At 39.6% G+C, this 15,564-nt stretch overlaps 3 long non-coding RNA genes across 4 annotated transcripts; 2 read left to right on the top strand and 1 right to left on the bottom strand.

Moving 5' to 3' along the window:
• Positions 1 to 1,052: 1,052 nt before the first annotated feature.
• LOC149049955 (uncharacterized) lies at positions 1,053 to 3,556 on the bottom strand. Of its 2 annotated transcripts, none has more exons than XR_016184015.1 (2): positions 3,375 to 3,556; positions 1,053 to 2,537 (listed from the first exon to the last, which is right to left on the bottom strand). It is a non-coding gene; the product is annotated as an uncharacterized LOC149049955 (long non-coding RNA). The 2 variants fall into 2 exon arrangements; XR_016184014.1 differs by having other exon boundaries at positions 1,053 to 2,541; positions 3,375 to 3,541.
• On the top strand, positions 2,996 to 6,039 carry LOC113674859 (uncharacterized). Its single transcript, XR_003446556.2, has 2 exons — positions 2,996 to 3,319; positions 5,764 to 6,039. It is a non-coding gene; the product is annotated as an uncharacterized LOC113674859 (long non-coding RNA).
• A 3,250-nt stretch (positions 6,040 to 9,289) lies between these two features.
• Positions 9,290 to 13,294, top strand: LOC113674830 (uncharacterized). Its single transcript, XR_003446550.2, has 2 exons — positions 9,290 to 10,627; positions 11,995 to 13,294. It is a non-coding gene; the product is annotated as an uncharacterized LOC113674830 (long non-coding RNA).
• The last annotated feature ends 2,270 nt before the right edge of the window (positions 13,295 to 15,564 follow it).

A 15,564-nucleotide genomic window follows, 5' to 3' on the forward strand; every position in this document is an offset into this window, starting at 1 on the left:
GTTTATGTTATGTTAGGCTTTGTAAAGGTTGATAGAAAGGAGCGATTTCTATTTTCAGACTCGCTGTTAAGAGTTACTTTATATTTTTCAGAAAAATGTGGACCATGCGTTGCTCCAAGAGCGATATCAAACTGTTTCGGTCGTGTTTTCTATTTTTTTGTCTCTTGTAAACAAATATTGTCTCACACACTCTTTTTGGTGGTTTCTCGGCTCGAAAAAAAAAAAAAGCATACGTGAGTGTGCTGACTACATACTCTGGGAGATGTCTCCTTTTCTTCCACAACAAGTACATCTCCCACTGACGTGCAACTGTTTAGAGGACTGAAAACTGATCAACTGAATCTTATTAACATCCAAGTAAAGATGACCTTTCTCGGCTTGTGTTACAGCATTCACCATTGATACTGATTCTCAAAATGTTTTCTCGACGCCAACTAGAAATCCTGAATCCTCAGGAGCATTGCTGGAAAACTTTCAACCTGACCTCTTTCACTTGCACACCGATCCTCTTTACTGATTGTATGAAAATGTCTTATTATTCAGTTCTGAAAATTGACGTTGAATCAAGCAATATTCCTTGAGTAAAGAACATTTTTTTATCGCCCTTTTCTCCTCATTACCTTTCAGTTTTAAAATGTGCTTGGTGTAAATCAAAATTGCTTTTTGGCTACAGTTAAGTGTGAAACTTAGCAAACTTCAGAATGTTGGGAAGAATCGTGGGAAGGTCTCGCCTGGGACGGCATTTTCACCTTCGCTCATGTTCTCTTGGCTTTCATAAATACAATGAAAATGGATAATTTTAATGTGCCGGTTTATCATTTTTCTTATTCAAATTTCTATTTTATTATAAGAAAGCTCTTTAAAGAACAGGGCCTCACACCAGGTTTGATTTTTTTGGCGTTTTTCTCATCTGTATTACTAATCATTGTGAAAAAGTAGACGGTTATGCAATAACGCATTCAAACGGAAAATAAACAGCGAAACTGCAACAAAAGAGACACATTTCTTAATCAACTAGGAAGCTTAAATTAAACATTGCAACTCAAACCAAAGAACTTAACAATATTTCTTTTAATACGGTTCTGAATTCATCGTTCAAAACTTAACAATCGTTGTCACTTAAAATTGGAAAGCACTCTTCAGATACTAAACTTTCGTTGCCATTGATCTAAAACCCAAATGAGCAAGGTGCAGTACTTTCTTGTGATTCTGATAGTTTGTAAAAATCACCAAGTCGCCATCAAATTTAGGTTGGGTTATCTGTTGTTTCTTGTTCTTTTATTTTCCTTTTTTTCATCCATTCAGTTACCAAAACGTGTTTGTTGAAACGACACAAAAACTTTGCAAAAACTTACATTGCAAATACTAACACTCTATAGCATACAGAGAGGAGAAAAAAATTGAAAAAACACTCTGAGGCAATAGACAAAAAAGATTTTCACTCAAAGCTATTTTCCCGGTGCGCTTTAGCTTGTACTTCTCCAGTCTAACAGGGTCAGTTGCAATTCGTACTGACGCAGTTGTAAGGACCAAACCCAAACAGTGAAAATGCATAGGGGTGACACTTTGCTCTTTCCGCTTTGTGTTATTCTAACAAGAATAAAGCATTATTATGAGGTCATGAGTGCAAGATGCGATGGCCTCATATGGTATGAGAGCGGGTTCAAGATCGTAATCCTTCATGTGTTATCTGCCTCAGCCTTCAGCTTTAGCAAACAACTCAGACCACGGTTTTATTAATCTATATATATCATATTACGAGCATTCCCTCTCTACAAGGCTTATATTCTCGGATTCGGTCAGGTTCGTAAAGGTTCTTCTAGGGCAGACCACAACACCGTGAACTACGTTCCCTACTCTTTGCAATAAGTGTGTGGGTTCTTTAACGTCCCCTACTAACTAGTGCCGAGAAGATGCAGGAGACGGGGCCTACGGCTTTACGTCCTTATCCGAGAAGACAAGAATGTCTAACCGCTTGCAGATATCATAGCAAAGGCAGCGCATTATCCTCGGTTATTTTAAGACCCTGAGTGTGGGTCCGGTCTGGGTCTTAAACCTCGACCTCCTGCACAATAGTCCAGCGCTCATCCACATGAGCTAACCAGGCGGCGGTTAATTCATGATATCATGCTCAACCTCATTCAATAATTGCTTATGGCTTCACCGTACAGAAACCGCAGTAACCTACGGTTTGGTTGATCTACTCCCGCCAACAAGTAATCTCGCCCACAGGTCAGTTTCACTCACAAGTCATCTCGCCCACAGGTCAGTCATCACTTGAAAGGCTCACCTTTCAGGGTTAAACGTTTCATGTTCCTGCCATAGTATCAGATCATGGTGGATTGCATATCATTGAATCATAAAAGGCAATCCTTTAGGAATAAACAATCCTTTTGTAGTGCAAGCCTGGTTGCGATCTCCTTGAAGTCTGGGACAATGTGAAGTAAAATGACAAATTAGCTTTGCTCAGAGTCTTAAAAGCCTTCTAACGAATATATGGTGACAGGATTAGGCTAAATGGCAATTCTTTGGGAAATCTATCTGAAATGAAAAAAAAAGGAAAAAAAGGAGAAGAATTTTAATTTACACAGACATATATAGGCCCCACATACAATATACCCCAAGATGCATCCACCTATCCATGGTTGTACAGCAAATGCAAACTTGTCGTCGTAGGAGGTTGCGGTATTTTTCATTCCATAACCACTTTTTGATTTCGCGTTTGTTAGACATTAGTTTTTGTATTTGGAATTTTTCTTAGCCAAATTTGTGGGATAGCTGGCGCCAAATATCAAGTGGCCTTTTCTTAGTAAAATGCTAAATAAAACCTTTTTTTGGATATGTTTTATTGTCACCCATTCGAAGAGGTAGGGATGATGCTGGTAGGGTTTAATTAATTATATAATTTAGCATACACTTTATTTATCGAAGTATTGAAATATATTTATTCATGATTTTTTTTTTCACGACGCATTGTCATCCAAGTCATTCCTTCGCATGACCTGACCCCAAATTCTGATACGAATGACTGATTACGCACAAAACATTTTCAAATCAAAGAATTTCACAACACGAAGGCTCAAGCACCCAAAACGCATATTCCTGGAGAATCAACTCATCGTTTCCCGCTATGGCCGATGCAGCAGCCGCTATTGCAATTTGCAGTGTGATTTTTGCACTATTTTTTGTCTTCTGGATTGGAAGTATGTGCTACTTCAGGACCCCGTGCAAAGATCTAAAGAAGGAAACCACCTATATTGAAGAAGGAAACCTCAGTTAGGCGGGCAAGAACGATTCTGATATTCACTAGCTTAGCAAGGTACGTCTTCAAAATTTTTCACTGCGTGCTACGGCACCGCATGTGTGATACTTACGTTAGTATTGTGGATGATTACTTTGGGTGTCTAGATGTCCTTACTGTCAGTTATTATCATGCGACTTAACTGGAGAATTCGTTCGATAATTCATGACAACATTTCGGTTTGAGATCTTCACAGTCGACTGATCCAGAAAACAAGCTCCGATCCTTTACATTCTAACTACAGGATTTATTGACGCGTACTCGAAATATACGATTAGTCTTTAGAATTTCCGGGAAAATGGCTATCAGCTTTAATAAATTTTGTCTATTTTTGACCGCAAACGAGCCATGTGCGTAAATGAATATGCTTAACTTGTCCAATGGCTCACGCGGTGTACACGTTTTAATGATAAAGAGCCTACACGAGAAACTGAAAGAAAAAAAAGGACCAAGTAATGAATTTTTCCCAGTATCCAAGAGTAGCTGGTCAGAAGTCTGAGTAATAATACAATCTGACTTGAAATTGCAAGTAAATTGGTTCAGATGGCGGTGGCGATTCGATATAGTCACGGAATATTTGATTGTCTACCCGTTTGCAGGATTGTATTCCTAAGGCAAACCGTTTCAAATGCCGAAGTCGTGACAATCCGATATCCGATCTCCAAGCGACTCGTAATCAGCTCAGTGTAATATTACATTTTTGGGGAGCATGACATAGCGTGTGATTATTTGAATGTATGAGCTAAATTGGAAGCGCTTCAAATACAAAGATGAATCTTTAGACTTGGACTACACAATAAGAAAGCAATCTCTGTTTGTTTGCGCTCGACTTAAGGAACGTGTTTACATATCAATACAATTACAATGCAAATTAGGGGTTATGTACTTCAAGAATAACAAATGTGGACAAAAGGAAAGTGAAAATCTTGCATTTCAATGAGGCGGTAAGTCATATCACATGCACAAATTAGCGAGCGTTCATGGTGTTCTAAATCCAGTCGCCATCTGTCAACAAAACAACCAGCCTTCACATGGCATTGGATAAAAAAACAGCTCTAGTGGTTTCAGCAGTTCTATTTGGTGTTTTCTTCTCATTCTGGATTTTATCGCTGATATTTTGTAAATGCCGTGAACCTAACGATGAATCTACGTCGAGGCACTCTAATCGCCGTTTCACACCGGAGGAGGAACGAATGATACGGCAAAACTCCGAAAGAAGAGCACAGAATTACAGGGATGCCTCTTTCACTGTGTGATCTTCTCGACAGTCGTTAAAAAAGAGAAATGAGATAGTAAGTGAAAATCAGATAACTTTCGTAGTCAGACGAACACACCAGCGCTTCAGAAAATAATCATGATCGAATCAGTGATTAGCGGACAGTTAACGAAATGCCTGGAGCCTAAGCAAATCTTTTCCACAAAAATCAACTGTTTAACAGATGGCTAAGAATAGATTAGTAAGTCTGTGCACCTCATGATCACTGCGTTATCCACCCTGTTTGATATCTCTCATAACTAACAAGCTGGCTGCGAACTCAGTGACCATCGCCGATTTTATTGTCATCCCTACTTGTTTTTTTTCTCGGCGTGAGGTCAAAAAATGGTCGACCCTTCGCACACGGTTTTTTTTTTGTTTGTTGAAGGTTTAAGCGACCTTTTTTCTTTTGCAAAGCTCATGATTATTGACGAACTTGAGCTGCAGGGAAGCATGGGACTAAAAACAACGCCATCTCGTTTTGAAACAAAAGTACCTTGAGTTCCAAGTATGGTGTTATTCGACGTTGTATATTCGACGTTGACACAATTTTTTTTCTCGGTTGTTCGACTCTGTCAACGAGAACTTACTTATTGGTGACACAAGAATGAAAGAAACAATTGGTATTCGCCATGTATGGATTTGTTTATGTCGCCTTTATATTCCAGGATCTTATTCGCTAATCAATATCGCCATATAACACGACGAACCTAATATCACGAAAGAGAACGACATGTATAAGGGCTGACCAAGCTAATGCAGTGAGTCGCACGAGCTTGAGGTCTTCCCAAGGGCGTTAATTGTTTTTGAGGTTTTGAAACCTCAAAAACAGATTTAAGATGTTCCGCTGAGCTCTTTTTTTCTTTGACTCTTTTTTTTTTAATTAGTAGAGCAGCGAATAGGCTCGGCTTGCGCAGGTTTTTGTCGTCCGGTCTACGATCTTCTCGAGACAGAGAAGGAACGCGAGGAGGGCGGGCTCATTTCCAGAGCAGCGGTTGATTATGGAATCAAAGCAAAAGAATAAAAAAGAGAAAGAAAAAAAGAAGAGAGAGTTATTTATTTAACATTTGTGTAATAACATTTGAGTGAAAAGCCGAATCACCCATAAAATGTCTTAAACAATTATTGAATAACAGCATAGTATAATAATTACGAAAGTTTCCTGCATTTTTTGATATCAATTAAAATATGTTTTCTTTATTCTCAGTTTTATAGATGTTAAAAACTGCCCGTGGAAGCGATGGAACGGTGATATCATACAGACACGAGGACATTTTTTTGTGACATTTCTACGGACGTTGTGTACGTTACCTGCATCCCAATACATTCTTCTTCATTTTTACTTTAGTACTTGAACTTTTGTAATCATTTCAAGAGAATATAAACAGCAGTCTATAATCTTTTGATTCCTTTTCACTCCTGTTTTTACCCTTTATAATTTGTATCCTGTAAGTTTCTTCCATAAATAAATAAATAAACTGTACAGTGGTTGTCAATGTTGTGCCGCTGAGCTGAAAGCGTTTGGAAGTATTGTTTGCACATCACTCTATTAAACTGGCTTAAGACTATTATTCAGGTTTTCTTCTAAACTGAACTGCCGTTACTGTTCAAAATCTGCACCACTGTCATCACTTGATCTCGGTGTACTGCAGCCTGGAACGTCGTTCAAAATGGGCGAATTAAACAGCTAATGTTATTGAGACAATCTGTGCGTACTTTGAAGCGTTGATTAGTCAGCTAATAGACATTTTAGACGGCTCCACTTCCTTAACTTTCAACGAGCGATGATCCTGAAACCCGCCAGCTACGCAAGTTACCAGACAGCATGTCGACAGCCTGAAAAGACCTTTTTGGACCCCCTCGTCGTGAACGAGGCTTAGCGGCATTGTGTAACTGGCACCTCATGTTTGTACGCAAGTATTTATCTTCAAACTTGGAAAATCGTAAGACATAAGTGTGTCGTGATTTGATTACCACAACGATAATAATTTCTTCCTCCTTGTTACCGTGTTTTCGTCTTCCTTCCGCACAGAGCTAACGTTTTCCCAAAGAGGACTTGGGTCATACAATTTTCGACAAAAAACTTGGTTGGCAAAGCTCCTCATTTCATTATACGAGAGAATTTAACTGGCGCTGTTTCCTGGCGATAACTCTTTTTTCTCCGGTATACTTCCAGTGAAAAATGTGGTTCCAATCTGTTTCCAGATGTAAAACCAGGGTTCTCCGTACAAACGAAAAGCGCTGTTTGTCTTGCACGCAGCTGTTTCTTGGGATGTTACTTGACGTTTCTACTGAGTGACATCCGTAAAATAGGTGTCTGCATGTATACTGCCTACAAAAATTGCAGAATGCTCAGAAGGAATGATTAGATGTTAGACGTATGGAGAACGTGTTTGACGTAAATTACACACTTGAAAGGTTGAAAAGGCGAAAACATTCTTCTTCCTCTGGCTCGTGATTTACAAACGTTTGAAGTGTTCTCCCAACATCCCGCTTGGGTTATTACGCCGTTAAACCCATAGAAAGTGCAGTCTATTGGTTAAGCAACAACCAGAAATTATTGGCAAAATTGCTCATGACGGACTTAGATCTAATGTTTATTGCAAACTTGACAGAACTTGACTTCCGTCCCTAGATAGATTTTGGTTGACAATTCCCTCTCTCTTAACAGTCTTTCTGTGTATGTGCTGAAAATGAGTGAAAAAGCGACCCGTAGACGGTATGGCTTGTAGCGAAACTGACATTGTAGGCAAATTGATTTCTGCTCGAGCTGACCCGTCGGAAAGATAATTTGTAGGCGAAACTGACCCGTAAGTGGAATGACTTGTGGGCGAACCAACCCGCCGGCGAGATGACTTGTAGGTGAAACTGATCAGTAGATGAGATGAGCTGTGGGCGAAGAAACCGGGGGGGGGGGGGGGGGGGAAGGACAAGTGGGCTAATTGACCCGTAAGCGAAACGACTTGTAGGCGAAACTGACGTGAAGGAGAGTTGACTTTTGGGTGAGCCAACCTGTATGAGAGATGACGTGTGACTTGTGGATGAGATGACTTGTAGGCGAACCAACCTGTAGGCGAGAAGACTTTTGAACGAGACAAACCTGTAGACGAAATGATTTGTGGGAGAACCGACTCGTGGGCGAGATGATTTGTAGCAGGAACCTATTATCTGGAGCTTCCATCTTCCATACTTACCCTCTGAGTCAACCCTGTCCCGTATCTTTCTATTTTTAGAAGCACCTCCCACGGGGTTTTTCGGGGGTGTTTACATAGTAGCCAATCATAAGAGAGCTGTGGTCCTCTATTGTTTACATCGCATGCAGGCCGTACGAAAGTATTTCAATAATGGCGAAAAGCGCGGAAAGTTTACCATTTTTTTTTAGGGTGTTATGCGAACGTCAGCGTGTTTTCGCGGGAAATTAAAAAACCTACCCACGTATTTCAGTTGTAAAAATAAAAAGATACAGGACAGGGTTGACTCAAGGGTACAATTGGTATGGAGGCTCTGGGTAATGAGCTCCTGTTTGTAGGCAAAACTGGCCGGTAGGCGAGATGACTTGTGGGCGAACTGATCCGCAGGCGAGATGACTTGTAGGCGAACCAACCTGTGAACGACTTGTGGGTGAAATAAACCTGAAGGCGACTTGACTCTTGGGCTCACTTACCCGTAAGCGAGACGACTTGTTGCAGAAAATGACCTGTTGGCGAAATAACAAGTAGGCGAGGGTGCCCAACCAAACTGGAACTTACTTCGGTTTCTGTGCCATGGGAGGGGTTTGTATTCTAATTCTCTGCACCTGCTCTGCTGGAAAATGTAACTCGTGCTTCAGCCTTTTGCTATTAGGCTCGAGAATCACATTTGTCACCTTGAACTGGTATGGTTTTGCTAAACTCGAAATCTTTTTTGTAATGTGGAGTTTGATAGTACCGAATTAAGTACTTTTATCAAAATTCGCGTTGTTAAGGAATTAGTCGACTGAAGGAATTCCAGATTGTTAAAATAGTACGTAGACAATATTAATATTCTTTGTGCCGTATGCACACGATGAAATTATTATTTTCGTGGTCACTTTAACCTCCGAAATGACGTAATTTTTTGCGTTTTTAGGAAAGCGCAAAAAAAAAAAATTACAACGCTTTTTCATTGTCGCGGTTAATTATACATCTGATCGACATACTAATGGCCTCTAACTGTTTTTAATTAGTGATGCTCATTGTTCTTAAGAGAGAACTGAAGTTATTTCCTTAGATTATTACCAAACGGATTAAGGTCTTACCGATTTTGTTTCCTAAAAGAACAATTTTTAGTATTCTATTTATAAGTGCTGTAATTTGAAAACCCAAATACTCTTTTTCAAACATGTTTTATGAGAAGAGAATATAACCAAAATTCTCTTATAGATGATAATGCCAAACAAGGCGAATGACTTTTTTTTTTCTCTACCCTATTATTTCCACGTGTTTTATATCTTTCTTTGTCTCGCCGCAATTGGTTTCTTAGTCTGATAATCTTGTTGTTGCTTCGGATCAAGGTTAGATCGCCATGATAATTACTCTGATCCTTTTCTGGTCATTTCTACATCCCACCAGTTCTTTCCGTGTATTTGTTTTTTCCTGGTCGTGTTTTCAAAATTCGGAGTTTCAAAGTAAAAACATGAGTAAAATAACATGAATAAGTAAACAAGCATTTTAACTTGTGTCCTGATTTGGTCACGTCCGATATGAACCGCCACGCATCACCAGTCTTCAGGTGATGAGGGCCACCTCATAGAGAATTCTGCCACGGTCTGATTGTTTGTTTCTTATTGCTGTGATAGATACCTTACGAAGACGCAATCCCTCGGCGGTAAATGGCCTTAAAGTCCCGTTTTGTTTTGTTTTTGGTCGTGGGAATCGATGCTTCTTGAGTCTCTACTCCAGTGTTGTTGAAGTGAGGTCTCATATATGTTAGTGGCCCACTTTACTTGATTTGCAATTTGAAAACCCAAGCCGTACTAATCGTTTCACACATCTTTCACTTTTCTTTCTACTTCGCATAGTTTAATTAACGTAAAATTAATATCCTTTTCTTTAGTTTTTTTCTCTTTTCAGGTTGGTATTTCTAAAAGGAGAGCTGCAAGATTTAGTTGATATAGGAGACCGGGCCCCAGATATCGATTTCAAAGAGATATCACTAGCTGGACGTGCAGACCATCGTGATGAACAATGGCGCCTGTTCGTCCCAAGAGTTTGAAATGGGTGTCTAAGAAGTTTGCACCCTCTAATTGAATATAACAACAAGATTCAATTGTTGAATTAACGACTTTACACTTACATGCGCTAAAGGATGGTCTGAGTACCTTCTACCCGAATTCAATATTTGTGTTTATTGTAATGCGACAGAAACAATTCATCATTTTTTTTTTTAATCTCAACACTTGTCACCTATTGTGATTGCTTTTGTCTCTTTCTTGAAGAAAAATTTCACCCAGGAAAGATCAATACTGGGCTTTCTTTTTTCATAAGGATGTGATTAACGCAGAATCTAGTAAATTCTAGTTTGATTGAGAAACGGAAGGAAAAAAATCATAACAAGATTACAAATATCAGTGGCAGGTGTGACAAGGATGTATTCCGGTAGAGCTGCATTCCGTTGAAAAAAAAAATTAAATGAAGAAAATTAGCAAAAATCTAGGCGCGCAATTTTCGCATATTTACCCACAATCGCTTTTTCATAGGTTGACTGGTTTGTTATGCATATTCATTTCCTCTTCAATTCAAGCGTCAAAATGTTGCGGTGGCAATATCGTTCTCTGTGACTTGATATTGAAGATTTTCTTTTCAATAACACACGTCACACGAGAGCACGATTGACCTCTTATCTGTTTCTACCAAATATTATATTACAGGCGACTGAACATATCAATCGCTGGTTTAACAGTAGGCAACGCTGAAGGGAGACGCATGTTTGCACGAATCAAAAACAGCGAGGAACTAAACCTGGTTTGTAAACACGCAACAGAGACACAGCTTGTAAAAACAAGGTTTATTCAGAGGAACCTCTTTATTATCTTTTGTAAGGAATGGATTGAGGTAAGTAAGTTAAGAAAACATTGGCACCAAACAATTATCAATCAACGGACACTCGACCGACCAAGCTACAGGAAATAATTTCAAAGACAGTTTTCTCGTAAATATCATCCACAAAAAATACTTATGGTGAATCTTTTCGGAGGAGAAACCCTCTATAGTGGTTGTGTGCTCGGATCGACTCAACCAAAACACCCTGGCATTCTTTTCAGGCGTTAAGTGGGGTTTTCGAGTCAATGCTATCGATGTCTGAAAGCAACATCTAAGATATATTTTCACTCTTTTTGACTTTGTGGTTTTAACCATTCGGGAATGCCTTTCCAACGTGAAAGATTTCACTGATTTAATCGCTTTAGCAGTCATCAGAACCTATTTCTGGATACGTCACGACGAACTGTTTTTGAAAGATAATGATACAATATACTGAACGTTGTAATAAAACCATTCAAGGTTTGGTCAGAACCGCGGAGTCTTGTAATGATATAAATGTATACAAAAGTTTTCCCGCAATTAATATTCCTGTTTAGGTGTAGTTTACATTGTGAAAGGGGTTATCTTTGACAAAGAAGCTGAAATGAAATGCGTGATTTAGATGTCGTTTAGCAAACTTTGTCTCATAGTACGTGATAACGAATATCCCTTACTCAAAGCGTCAGGCGTGAGGAAGCTAGCGAGACATGTCCATATTGTTATTTTTTGTTTTAATTTAATATTCTTGTTTTAAAAAATGAAAGATATTCGTATTCAGCCGTAAATGAAAGCTTCTTCCCACACAGAGAGCTGAATATCAACCGTTTTGGCCTTTGAAAGAGAAAGAACTATTTTTATCTGAAACGCTGGACGGCGGAACAAAGAATATTCGATAGGAGATTAACGGGAAGAGGGTGAGGGTTAGGAAACGATCTCCTCACGGTTTCTCGGAATTTATATATATATCTGTATACATCTTTAAGTATCTCCAGTAAATGTTCCAGTGTAGCAACTGGAAAATGCTATGTTTTGCTTTAAATTTGTGGAACTAAAGCCCCTCCCCCATCCCCGTCCGGCTGCGCCATAGCTGCCAAATCAAACGCTATTGTTTTCAGTGATAACATCATCTCGCGAAATAATCTCAGAGGATTTGGGGTACATGATATAAACATCAACGCTGTCAAAACAGTCAACAAAGCAAAAAAAAAAAAAGATTACCGTAACTGAGACGTATCTTTAATCAATTCTCAATCAGTACCAAAGAAAACTCATTTAAAATTGGTGAACTTTATTCCTCTCTTTGTTGTTGGAGATACCCAATATGCATGTTTTTGTGTCATATATGTAGCCATCGCGTGATAGTCACTAGTTAATGAGATTCTAATTTATTTTTGTCTCAGATCAGTAAATCTGCGATTGTCTCACCGATAGGAATAAAAGCTACAGTGAAAGACGCCTCACGGAAAATAGAAAGGAAATTCGAACGGAAACTTGAGCTGTAAAATGTCGGAATTTTTCAGCTGTAATGACAGCACAGGACGTTACGTCTTCAATATCGTGTTTTTCTCGCTCATTGGCGCAGCGATCATCGTACTTCTCGTACTGGGTGCTTACTTGCTCTTTAAACGACACAAGAAAGCTCAAAAGAGAAGATTGCTTTCAAGAAGTCGTGTAAACACCATGAACACAAATAGCACAATTTTATCAGGGGCCAGTGGAGGCGGCGGAAGCAGTCAACTTACGAGTAATTTTATCCTGGGCCGGCCACCTGCCACTGATGTAATTCTGGGTGTTTACGGTGACGAAATCTCCAAAAATGCCAGGGCTGCATTTTATGAAGAGAAAGGCTGGCGAGGATTTGCTTACTGACGATTCATCGAGTGTGTCTAAAGCGCACGTTCATGACAAGAGTCTAGGTTAATTTTAATCGAGAGATTTTCCCGTTTTGGTTGGCACCTGAGTTGCGTTTTAAACAGCTAGTGAATTAGCATTTATGGGCCGATTAACACACTTTGAAAGTGAAACAATACGGCTTAAAATCGCTCTAATGACTTAATGGTCGTTAACATTCTTTCTTCGCCAGAACGGCTCAAAGAAGTTTTGAGAGGTTCTTGAAAGTTGTAAAGCGGTCTCAGCGACACCTTACCCGTAATTGTCCATGGATATGAACATATTTTAGAAAAGAAAAGCGCCTTTTGTACTAAGGCGCTTATATCCTATTTTCACGTGACATAATAAAAGCCGGTTTTTGTCTCCGATCGACGCCCCGGTCAAAATGTCACGAGAAGAACACATGCCTTTTCGCTGAAGGAAGTAAAATAGTTCTTGTGAGGAAATGAAATCTCGTTGTATGAGATACTTCCTATTGTAGAGAAATTTTAACCTTCTCTGAATTGTATCAAACCAATTAAGAAGGATTTCACTTGAGTTTAGCTATTAAGAGTTAGCTGAGAGTGCAATTAGTACACTTTAAAACTGGTCTAATTATTTTGAAAAGTCAGGCTGTTTGATAGCCTCAGCATGTTAAATATATTAATTGCTCCGGTCTGATCACTACTTCACGGCATTCCATGCCTTTTTTAGAATTCCCTTCAAATAAAAAAAAAAACCCTTAAAATAATGAGGGTGAACAAACTCTAAAGTACAAGGGTGGTTGGGGCGGACGAAGGAAATGACAAAATTTAATAAAATTAAGCAAAATATTCCATGTATCTTTTTTATACATTGTGAATCGATGTTCATAAAACAAGTTAACTGCGACACTTGAAATACCGCTAAGAGTTACCATTCACCCTTTGGCGCCCCAACGTCCGTATGTATATTTTCCATACTGTTCTCTTCCTTGGTTGGCGATCCCTTCCCCTATTCTCTTGACCTCAATGTCTGATTCAGCAGTGATCGCGTACGAAGAAATAAAATGCTTGTTACTCTTAGGATTTAACGGGGTAACATATAATACGACGCAGATGGCAATTCGGCAAACCTACTGTTATTGAAAAAACGTGTTTATCAAACTATCAGGATTAAGTTACGTGTAAATCAGTGGGAAAAGATGACAAACTTTATCAAATGACCTGCACGGTCCTGCGCGTGATCTTATTGAAAAACAAGAGACAAAATCTCTGTAAAAGGGCCATATACGGTGGTGTGAACAGGACTGGAAAGAACCGTACAGCTCCGCAAGATTTCGGCAAAATGAGGAAAGGATAGGAAGCATATAAGAAAGGGAAGGTCATATGTGAAAATGGTTATTGAATGAGTTAGGTCGTGGAGGGGACAGGGGGCGGGAGCCCGGGAGAACAGGGGGCGGGAGAGGGCGGGAAGCGGGAGAACAGGGGGTGGGAAGCGGGAGAACAGGGGGCGGGAAGCGGGAGAACAGGGGGCGGGAAGCGGGATCTATATGAGGGCGGGAAGCAGAAGTAAAGAAGGTTATACAAAGTTTGTTGTTTATTACTGGGTATTATTCAGTCAAAAACACTTACCTTTTGAAATTTCCATTTAACATCCACCAATGTTTAAAAGAAAATTTTGGAAGCAAGAAAACGTAAATTTTTACTTGGGCTGGAAAAACAGCATTACTTCCAGTGAATTTGGAAATCCCTTCAATTCGATTACGTCATACAACAAATATACAGAAAACTTGACATACTACGAAGTCATATAGGCTTGTCAGCCCCAATTTACACTCGATTATTAAACGGGCGCTTTAAACTATCCGAAGAAACATTCTGCAAGATGCTTTCAGACTGCCGAGGCGAATGTGTTTTAAAAACAAATGAAATCAGTGAAGAAAATCAATTTAAGAAGTTGTCTTGACTCGGCGGAAGAAGAAACTCTAACCAAAATTTGGGGTTTGAAGAGTTCAGCAGGAGGTTCTTCTTTTAGCCTTGAAACTTTCCGTAGAGGTTTCAAGAAGATTTCAACCTATCGTACAAATCTGATAATCAGCCGAACAAGAATGTTCAATCAAGCTTCACTTACACTTAAGCTGAACGCTAAAATGGGAAGGGTTCGACAATTGATATGCAGCGATTTAAATCATCCTTTGGAGTCAGCTTTTTTATTCGCTCACGACTAGCTACGACTAGTTACTTACGTCAAAAAGGGAAAGCAAGCACGGATACAAGAGAAGCAAACTCTAAACGTTACATACTTTATTTATTTAATTATTTATTGTTATTATTTATTTATTTATTTAATTCTCCCCAAGGGGCTTTCAACGTTACGTCTGGCTCTTGATTATTTTATTTGATTTTGAAATGGCATTCCTAAATGCATGGAAAAACCTACATTACATTGCAATAGCTATTACATCACACAGTGGACCGAGACTTTCGTCTCTATAACGAGATGTCTGAAGCGATGGTCAAACTGTGATAACCAGGTCAGTGAAACTTAGCGTAATTAAGAAAACTGACCTGTAATAACTTTCATCGGAACCAATGATCCCCCCGCCAAAACAAAGGCCAGAAAATGAACAACAATGTTAAGTTTTGGCACAGTTTGAAAGTTAAACCCAGGCTTCTGATCTTCTTGATTAGCCTGAAGACGGGAGCAACACCGTGAAGAGTGGGAGTCGGGAGGCAAAGGGGCACAAAGGTACGGGAGGCAGGAGAACGTGGTACAGGAAGCGGGAGACTCTGACCGGCCTGTCCCCCCCCCCCCCCCCCCGACTAGGTCGGGCTGAACAGGAAAACGGTTGGACTCCGAGTTCGCACATAATGATTTCGAGCCAAGTAATTTCCCGTTCGGCCGACCCACTCAGTCTAGGAGATTTGTCTCGTGGCTAGCCGTAGCGAAGGATGACGATATATATTTTTTCATTCTCCGACGGTATAAGGTTTACCTATTACGTGGTCACAGTTGACTGTTATCATTCAACTTCCAAGACACCTTCAGTTTTTCATTTGACTGAACAGCGGTCTACCTTTAGGCTGAGGAGGAATGGAAACGAAGTGTGAACGCCTAGC

The sequence above is a fragment of the Pocillopora damicornis genome, chromosome 2, assembly GCF_964200805.1.
Source record: "Pocillopora damicornis chromosome 2, jaPocDami1.2, whole genome shotgun sequence".
NCBI classification, from domain to species: domain Eukaryota; kingdom Metazoa; phylum Cnidaria; class Anthozoa; order Scleractinia; family Pocilloporidae; genus Pocillopora; species Pocillopora damicornis.